The 9551-nt window shown below is 54.9% G+C and overlaps 1 long non-coding RNA gene across 1 annotated transcript in view; it reads right to left on the reverse strand.

The window, feature by feature from the left end:
- The window catches only part of LOC141975005 (uncharacterized), a 135348-nt gene extending 131969 nt beyond the window's left edge, over positions 1 to 3379 (reverse strand). Inside the window, exons 1-2 of the long non-coding RNA XR_012635840.1 lie at positions 3127 to 3379; positions 1972 to 2092 (exon numbers count right to left, since the gene is read on the reverse strand). This is a non-coding gene — a long non-coding RNA (uncharacterized LOC141975005). The remainder of the gene's footprint in view (positions 1 to 1971; positions 2093 to 3126) is intronic.
- Positions 3380 to 9551: the final 6172 nt, after the last annotated feature.

Here is a 9551-nt window from a genome sequence, read left to right on the forward strand (position 1 = left end):
TGTAGCTCCCTTGCTGGACAATGGCTGTTGATGGGTTGTTTGACACCTCACCTGGGCACTGGTAACTTTCCTTGCTATTGCCTCTGGGGAGCTAATATCTGATTGATTCTCCAACTTACAGCATGTTTGAGTGACAACCATACAACACAATTCTCATAACTTCATATGCATTAATGATAGACATATATAGATAGAGAAATGCTTTCAGCAAATCATCATCTTTCCCCTGATACCTCACATGGCCTGCTTTATATGCAAGATCAAAATGATATGTAATTGAGGGATATGGGGGTTACAGGGTGTTCCCCCAAGCATAGAATGTCACAATCGCCCACTGGAAGGTGTCCAAGTTAGACAGAACTTAACCGCTGGTTTCCCACAGGGGGAGGCTCAGTCCAATGTGTCCCCAGTCAGTGGGCTATTTGCTATTCTTGGAAGAATACATCTGCAGTCGAAGCAGGAACAAGAGGCACCATTGGTTCATGAAGCCCTGAAATTTTGACAACTCCCTTTGAAGCGCTTCAGCAAAGGGAGAGCGTGTCCCAGCTAGTGTGGTGGCATGGCTGGTCGAGCCCGGATCACAGTGTTCTCTGCATGGAGCTGAGGTGCTTGCTCCCGCAATGCCCAATTTTCAGCAGCCAGCTGCACAATCTGCACCTGTATTACTTGGTTATCTGCCTGGAGGAGTCACCTGTTCATGTGATGCCGATGCTCCTTGGGGTTAGAGAAGCGCCACTGGGTCCATGCTAGGCTGGGCCCACTCGGGGGAGTAGAGGCCTGAGCAAGCTGTAGGACCAGGGCATGGGTGGTCAGGCCTAGTGGTCAGAGCCAGGGTCGGCCACCAGGAACCAAAGCCAGAGTTAGCGCTAGAGTCAGGATCACTCTAAGGGTAGGACTGATTGGAGTCAGGAGGTACAGCAAAGGCTGAGCCAGAGTCAGGAGTCACATGGAGGGTCAGGACTGGAGTTGGCATCAGACAGACACACCAAGGGTTGAGCCGGAGTGAGGAACCAGGGAACAGTGCCAGGGGTCTACCTAGAGTCAGAATCGAATAGCAGCAGCCAAGGCCAAACCGGAGTCAGGGAACAATGCCAGAGTCAAACTGGAATCATGCGTTAGGCCCCAGAAACAGCAGAGCAGGAACTCACTCAGTTGCTCGGACAACTTCCTGTGACTCCTTCTGGCTTCAGTAGCTTGACCAGAAAAATCAGTGGGGCTGGATGTTTGCTCCCAGGAGCTTCATGGGTGGAGCCTCTGGTGGGCTGCAATTCTGTTAGCTCCCTCCCCTGCTGGCTCTGGTGCGCTGCTGGGCGGCGGTCGCAGTCTGGGCGCTGCTTGGAGACCCGTGGACCTGGGTTCGAAATCCCGCACAGCTGTCTCCATGGAAGCAGCAAACCCCAGTTCTCTGGTTTCACCTCAGTTCAACATGGCAATGATAAAACCCAACTGAAATTTGTTTACCAGAGCTTGAGATAGTCAAATAACAGTAAGTCTAAGAGTTTGGAAATGTCAGGTTACAAGTAAAAGAAAACCATAAGACCCAGTCTATGGCCTCTACGTGTTAACTAGTTACGTTCCTCTCACCAATGGTCAGTCCTTACAACACTTGTCCCTCTGGGATCCACCTTTCATGAGCCACCCTTGCTGGCAGAGTTTCTCGTCTGTAATTGTCAAAGCTGATTCCCCACTCTGGCACTTCGAGTGCAGAAGGTTGGGGCCCACAAGGATTTTAAAAATTAATACTGGCCAGTGCAGGCTCCCCTGAGGGGATAGCTCAGAGGTTTGAGCATTGGCCTGCTAAACCGAGGGTTGTGAGTTCAATCCTTGAGGGGGCCATTTAGGGATCTAGGGCAAAAATTGGGGATTGGTCCTGCTTTGAGCAGTGGGTTGGACTAGATGACCTCCTAAGGTCCCTTCCAACCCTGATATTCTATGATGATTAAACTCCTAAGGTTACAGTTTCTCTCTGACCTTGGATGGGTAGACACTGCCACCACCCAAGTGCAAAAACCCCTGAAACCAGAAAGGTGCACTTGGGAATTCCCTCCTGTGGTGTACCCTCAAGTCCTTTCACTCCCCCTCCGGGGAAGAGCTGAAAAAGAAAAACAAAGCAAATCAGCTGGTTAAACAACATGGGCACAAACCTCTTAGGTCACCAAAAATACAATTCTGTTCTTTAAAAAGGTAAGTTTTATTAAAAACAAAAAGAAAGAAAATACATCTGGAACGTAGGCTTTTGCTAGATTTTAAAAAACCCACTTACAAAAATCGAACATCAAGAATAACCTTCTTGAGGTCCAGCTTAAAGGTTACAAGCAAAATAAAAAGCATCTGGGGTTAGCACGGAGGAGTCCATTAACCATAAGAAATAAACAGAAATAAACCTAATCGTGTCTTTCTAAACATTTCTGATCTACTTACACATTTGGGGGTTCCAAATAAGTAGGTCTAGGTATGATTTGATGATCTATGATCATACCTGGCTTAAAGCTTCTCATAGCATAACTGCTCCCTGTTCCCCTCTTTCCCATAGAGCAACAACAGAGACAAAGGGGAAGGTTTTTTTTCATTTTAAAAAGATCTAGCCTTCCCATTGGCTCTTTTGGTCAGGTGCCCACTCCGTTTCCTTCACCTGAGGGACTTTGTTAACCCTTTGCAGATAAAGCAAGCAGAGAACAGCCACCAAGAGGGACTTTATAGCTAACTGGCTGGCTGGGTGCCCATAAAAGGGAGCTACTCCCCCCACCTTCATTTATAACAGTAATGGATAACCATGAGAGCCATTTCTTCTGCCCTTCTGCAGTTCTAGGCTATTCTCGCTAAGCAGAGCTATTCAAAGAGCTCTCCTGGGGTCGGTGTGTAATCGCAGTGCTGTCTCCGAGGTTGTCTGTTGTTCTCAGCGTTGATTGAGGTAGCCCTGAGACCCTGCCTTGCCCCAGCTAACCAGTCTCACGTCAATGCTTTTGCAACTTACTTGTCAGCACTTTCCATGTCTCTGAAGCTATTTCCCATACAAACAGCTCACAATAACCATGACAACCAGCTAGTACTTGGCTTTCTGCAGAGACCGCACACGACCCCTTTGGGGAGATATTGAGAAGATGGTTGGACACAGGAGTGATTTACCTGCCTGGGGGTGTCTGTGTCACGTGCATAAAATCTCCTCTCTTTTTCCAGCATCTGTCCCCATTCACGCTCGGTATAACCCGACTTGTGCGAGGTATCACTGAAACGGTGTCCTAAAGAATCATTGTTTTATTGTGCTACAGACGGAAGTTGCTGCTCCTCTTTCCCAGAGCAAATTCCATTCCTGTGAGGTAATTTGACTGCCCAGATCCCAGTGCATCAGAGATGGACGTTTTTGGTTAGGAAAATTACCCGCAAAGATTGACGTAAATCATTAATCATTTTTCTGTTTCTGAATTCACCAGAAGCTGTCACTTCAGAACACAAATGTTAATAGACTACAAAGCAGTTTGGGGGGCAGCTCACCAGCCCTCATCCATCCTCCCCACACCCTCACCCTGTTTGTGGGGACTCCAGCCCAATGCGGCTGTGGCGGTCAGGATGGTGGGAGTCCGTAGCCCTGGCAGGATCCCACATACTTTGCTGGCATTTGGGAGGGGGATGCAGATTCTGGGGATGGAGCAAGCCTGGATGGAAAGTCCTGGCTGGGTCAGAACAGTTCAAGTCCCAGCCAGATCAGACCCAGCACAGGGACTCTGGCACCTCCTGCCCTTTGTCCCATCTGCTCAACGGCTGGAAAGTGCCACTCGCCCCTAATTTGAGTCCCCTCACTCCATCACCACCTGGATTCCCACCCCACTACAATTGCCTGCCCAGAGCCAACTGGCCTCAAATTTCCCTGGCAGAATCTCGATGTTCGTCTGTTGGGCTCCCTGAAACCTGTTGGAGGAGGAGGAGGAGGAATTTTGGGGTGAAAGCAGTTTGACTTCTACCTGAGTTGCACTGGGGTCCTCCTGGGTCTGGCTGGCACAGCCACGCTGAAGCTCATGTGCCACCTCTCTGGGCTATCACATGCCAGGAAGCTCCTGTCTGACTAGGGCGACCCAGGAACTAGGTGCCTGTCTGGAGGGACGGGGGGAGGCGGGGGCTCTAATCCCACTACTAACACTGCACTTGGATAGGGACTCACAGACAGGCCCCCTGTCAAGGTCCCTTCCCCACTCTGAACTCTAGGGTACAGAAAGACCTGCATGAAAGACCCCCTAAGCTTATTCTTACCAGCTTAGGTTAAAAACTTCCCCAAGGTACAAACTTTGCCTTGTCCTTGAACCGTATGCTGCCACCATCAAGCGCTGTAAACAAAGACCAGAGAAAGAGCCCACTTGGAGACGTCTTCCCCCAAAATATCCCCCCAAGCCCTACACATACCCTTTCCTGGGGAAGGCTTGATAAGAATCCTCACTAATTTGTACAGATGAACACAGACCCAAACCCTTGGATCGTAAGAACAATGAAAAATCAATCAGGTTCTTAAAAGAAGAATTTTAATTAAAGAAAAGGTAAAAGAATCACCTCTGTAAAATCAGGATGGTAAATACCTTACAAGGTAATCAGATTCAAAACATAGAGAATCCCTCTAGGCAAAACCTTAAGTTACAAAAAGACACAAAAACAGGAATATACATTCCCTCCAGCCCAGCTTATTTTACCAGCCCTTAACAAAAGGAAAACTAACACATTTCTAGCTAGATTACTTACTAACTAACAGTAGTTGTAAGGCTGCATTCCTGATCTGTTCCCAGCAAAAGCGTCACACAGACAGACGAACCCTTTGTTCCCCCCCCCCCCGATTTGAAAGTATCTTGTCTCCTCATTGGTCATTTGGGTCAGGTGCCAGTGAGGTTATCTTAGCTTCTTAACCCTTTACAGGTGAAAGGGTTTTGCCTCTGGCCAGGAGGGATTTTATAGCACTGTATACAGAAAGGTGGTTACCCTTCCCTTTATATTTATGACACCCCCAAGCTCTGGGGCAAGAAATACCATCCCGGGGGGAGGGGGGACAGGCCCAGAGAGGGGAAGTGACTCACCCAAGGTCCTTCAGCAACTCAGTGGCAGAGAGGGAATAGACCCAGGCCACCTGCTCCTTGGCACAGACAGGTTCCAAGGCAGCTGTCTGCCCCTGGTCTGAGATCTCTGTGTGGGGCATTGGCTACAGCCCCCCATTGCTCCCATGGCATTAGCTCCCCATGCTGCTGCTGCCCCAGGCTTTGCAGAGCGCCGGGCCCAATAGCCTCCTTCTCTGTGAGTCGTTCCTGCTCCTCCCTTTCTGTGTGATTCTCACAGCCCAGAGTGAATGCTAAAGCCAGCTGTGGGGCAGGGCCAGGAGCTGGGGCGCTGGGAAAGAGCTGCCCAGCTCACTCAGAGCACATCTGCAGAGGTTTGGGGGACTAGGGAGCAGCCTCAGCAACGGTTTTGGGGTACCAAGGTGCAGCCAGAGCAATGGGCTGAGGGATCAAGGAACCCCCAGGGCTCTGGGGGACACAGACAGGTTGGGGGGCAGCGTGTGAGGCTTGGAAACACACACAGAGGGGCTTGGGGAGCACAATGAGGGGGTTGGATGCCTAGGAGTGCTCCCTGTGAAGGGTTTGGGGTGGCAAAGTGACGGGTTCAGGGGGCAAGAATACACAGTAATGGGTTTAGGGGTGCCTGGGGGGCTCACACAGTGAGGATTTGGGGGTGCCTGGGGGGTCACAGTGAGGGTTCAGGGGTACCAGGGGGGCTCACACAGTGAGGGACTGGGGGTGCCTGGGGGCACCCCATGACTGGTTCAGACCACACCCCCTCAATGACAGAGAGCACATTGCTGGACCTGGGGAGGGAAGGGTGGCTGCCCTGCCCTTTAATAGTGAGTGCTGGGAGGCAGGGCTAGTGGGCAGACTCCACCCCAAACTGCCCAGGCTCCGCCCCTTGTGGGGTCAGAACTACTCCAGGGGCCCAGGAGGGCTGGAGCGAAGAGCTGCCCTTGGGATGGTTCCTACTATGGGGGCTCACCCCAGAGCCAGGCCAGGCTCCCCAACAGGCAACCAGACTCCATCTCCCCTGCTATGACCTCGGCCTTCACTTCCTGTCCTAAACAGCCATGTTTGCCCAGCCATGTAGTGCAATGTGGCTGTTAAACTGCCCCTGGCCCACCCCAGAAGTGTCTGCAGCTCAGCGCTGGCTGGTCCCTGCACACCGTGTATGTGGCAGTAGGGATGGGGGTGGCAGGCTGTGGGGGGCAGTGGGGCCTGTGCAGGTTCTTTCTGTCCATAACCATCTCCCAGGCTCCCCCTCGGACCGCAGCCTCTGCTGGGTCCCAGCCCAGACGGGCTTTGCTGGAATCGCTGCAGCTGTTCCCTGGTTAGGCACGGATGACAAAGATGCATCTTTTCAGCTTCAAAATGATCCTTCCCAGCCACCCCCTGCTCCCCTCCAGCCCCACATCATCCGCCTACACCTTCCCTCCAGCCCCACTTCTCCCCACACCTTCCCTCCAGCCCATCTTCCTCCAGCTCCCCTCCAGCTCCACACCTCCCCTGCAGCCCCACATTCCCCCACACCTCCCCTGCAGCCCATGCCCCCCTGCTCCCCCAGCCCCAAATGCCCCACAATGCCTCCAGCCTCTCTTCATCCCCCACACCTCCCCTCCAGCCCCACATCCCCCCTACTGCCCTCCAGCCCCACCTCCCCCCACATCTCCCCTCCAGCCCACCTCCCCCCTGCTGCCCTCCAGCCCTACATCCCCTCCAGCCCCACATCATCCCCACACACCTCCCCTCCAGCCCCACATCATCCCCACACACCTCCCCTCAAGCCCCACATCTCCCTTGCTCCACTCCAGCCCCACATCCTCCACACCTCCCCTCCAGCCCCTCCCAGATTCCTTCGCTGGCTCCTGAGGCCCCTAGAACAAGGTATCTGCTACAAGGGTATTGAGGGGCAGCTGGTGAGGGTGCAAGAGGGGACCTGGGGTGGTAGTGAGGAGGCGGTTGGGGTAGAGAAGAGAAGGGGGAAGGAGCCTGGGGGCTGGGCTGTCTCAGGGGTAGGAGGGGTTGAGGCACTGGGGCAGCAGCATTTTTGGGCCATGAGCTCAGCTCTCCGAACTCCATCCCTGGGGAGGCATGAGGCAGATCCAGGCTGGTCTTGGTGCTGGGCCCCATACAAGGCCGCAAGGATGTGGGGGGCGGGGCAAAGTGGCAGCAGCTGCTGAGGAGAGGAGCCCTCCCTGCCCCATATGTCAGGGGCACTGCCCCCCAGCCCCACCCCAAGGAGAGCTGCTCTGTGGGCACCCAGCACAGACCCCCTCCCCCGAGTCGAGCCACCCAGCTGCTCTCCCCAGCACAGGGAGCCCCAGGTCCTTGAGGTAAGCACTGCTTGGAGCCTGCACCCCTGAGCCTCCCCCTGTGCCCCAACCCCTGCCCTGATCCCCCTCCCGCCCTCTGAACGCCTCGATCCCAGCCCGGAGCACCCTCCTGCACCCCAAACCCCTCATCCCCAGCCTCACCCCAGAGCCCTCACCCCCCCGACCCTAGCCCAGAGCCACCTCCCGCACCCTGAACTCCTCATTTCTGGCCCCACTCAGGAGCCCGCACCCCCAGCCAGAGCCACACCCCCTCCCGCACCCCAACCCCAATCATGGCCCGCCATACCATTTCTATTCCCATGTGGCTCTCGGGCCAAAAAGTTTGCCTACCCCTGAAATAACCCCATCAAAGGCGGTCTAGAGCCTGGGCTTATTAACCAGTTCCTTTCCTGAGCGATAAGGTATCTCTGTCCCAGCAGTCAGTCTGTCCAGCGCTTGTCCAGGCAGGGAGCTGGGCTCCACATTTTCCTGGAAGGCTCCTGCTGGCAGAGTGTTGCCTCCCTGATGGATAGCACTTGTGCCCTCTTTCCTTCTCATACAGTCTCAGGCCCTTTGCCTGTGTCAATGCTCACATCTGCATCATCCCTGGACTGTAAACTCTGGGCTGGGCCGGGCCCCAGATGCTGACTGCTCTCGGTTTCGATGGGAGACCCACCCCGCCTCTGACGCCATGCCTCACCTCCCACGGGTTGGGAACCCCATACCCTCCACGTTCCAAAACTCGGCCCGCGTTTCCTGTGCCAGCCCCCTCCAATAACCACGAGCACCAGCGAGCTTTGAGCCCTTGGCTGAGACCGCGCCCCTCCCCTGCTGGTGAAATAGCGAGAAGACGGCTGGACGCAGACGTCGCATACTGGCCTGGCATGTCTGTGACACAGGCTCCCAGAGTAGGAGCCAGACAGTGGGACCGGGTGGGGCAGGGACAGGCATGAGGGAGGATGGACAGACATGGGCAGCAGAGTTGGAGCCCAGGTGGATTTCCCCGGCTCCGTCACTGTCCTGGATTGAGCTGGTCGGGCTGATCCTGGCTAACCCAGCTCCGTGGCGAGATCAGCCTGGCCTCCCAAGTGACATCCTTCTCCCCCCGGCACCGGTGTGGGCAGTGTGTCCTGGCACTGCGCAAGGGGCAGCCTGCAGGGACAGATGTACAGACATGGCCCGGCTGCCCACCCTGCACTCAGAGCCTGCCATGCGCTGCTCGCCCGGAGCCCGCTGCGCGCCCCTGGAGCCTGGTCCTGTGGAGAGTCCCACACGCCACTCACTGCTTCTGGAGCCCGACGCGCCTGTCTGGCCCGGTACTGCAGCTCCTGGAACGTCCTCCGGGTGGCAGCATCACCCTAGCCAGCTGTGACACTGGGCACAAGGGAATGGGAGCAGAGGCAGCCCAGCAGTGCTGTGTGGGGAAGGGGGTTATCTGAGTCCTGAGTCACAGCCGCTGAAGTGGCAGGGGCATACACAGCCTGCTGCGGGAGCTGCCCTGCTCCGTTGCCCTTTCTCCCCAGCTCCCCAACGCCCATGTTACTCCAGCCCAGCAGGCCCTTTGGTTCCGGTCCTGTTGTGTAGGAGAGACGCCGGTGGTGGTGGGGAGGTCATGTGGCCAGCTCGGGAACACTGGTAGAAGCGGGGGACAGCCACAGCCAGAGGGGCTGGAGTGCTGCCTGGGTGGGAGGTAAGGACTCCCCTCCAGAGGCCTCTGTGCCCATGGGAAGCCCAGCTCCTGCACCGTCTAGGCATGGCAGCCACCTCTTGTGCACCTCCAAACTTTACCAGTGGCATGACACGCAGCCATCTCTGGGGGGAGCATGGCACCTGGTAACTAACTAGGAACCGCTGCCCAAATGATCATGAGGTTTTAACATGATCAGATTCGGGTCTGTTTATTGGCCGGCTGCTCTTTGAGTCTTTAGGAGGACACATTTGCCAGCTTTTCTCTGCAGCTCGCCAGGAGGGCCAGAAACTCACTTTGTTTTTTCATTGGAAGCAGAATCACGTGACGCCAGGAGCTGGGGATTTGAGAAAAATGGCCCATTTTTGTGAGAGTCATCATCAAGTTGTGCGAGTTGGAAAGTTGGAGAAAGAGAGTATGTGTGCGTGCGTGCACATGCGTGTGTGCGTGCATGCACATGCGTGTGTGCGTGCGTTTCTGACCAAAGATCTACTGAGCTGGAGGCTGTTTGGCATG

This window comes from Natator depressus, chromosome 20 (genome assembly GCF_965152275.1).
Source record: "Natator depressus isolate rNatDep1 chromosome 20, rNatDep2.hap1, whole genome shotgun sequence".
Taxonomy (NCBI): Eukaryota; Metazoa; Chordata; order Testudines; family Cheloniidae; genus Natator; species Natator depressus.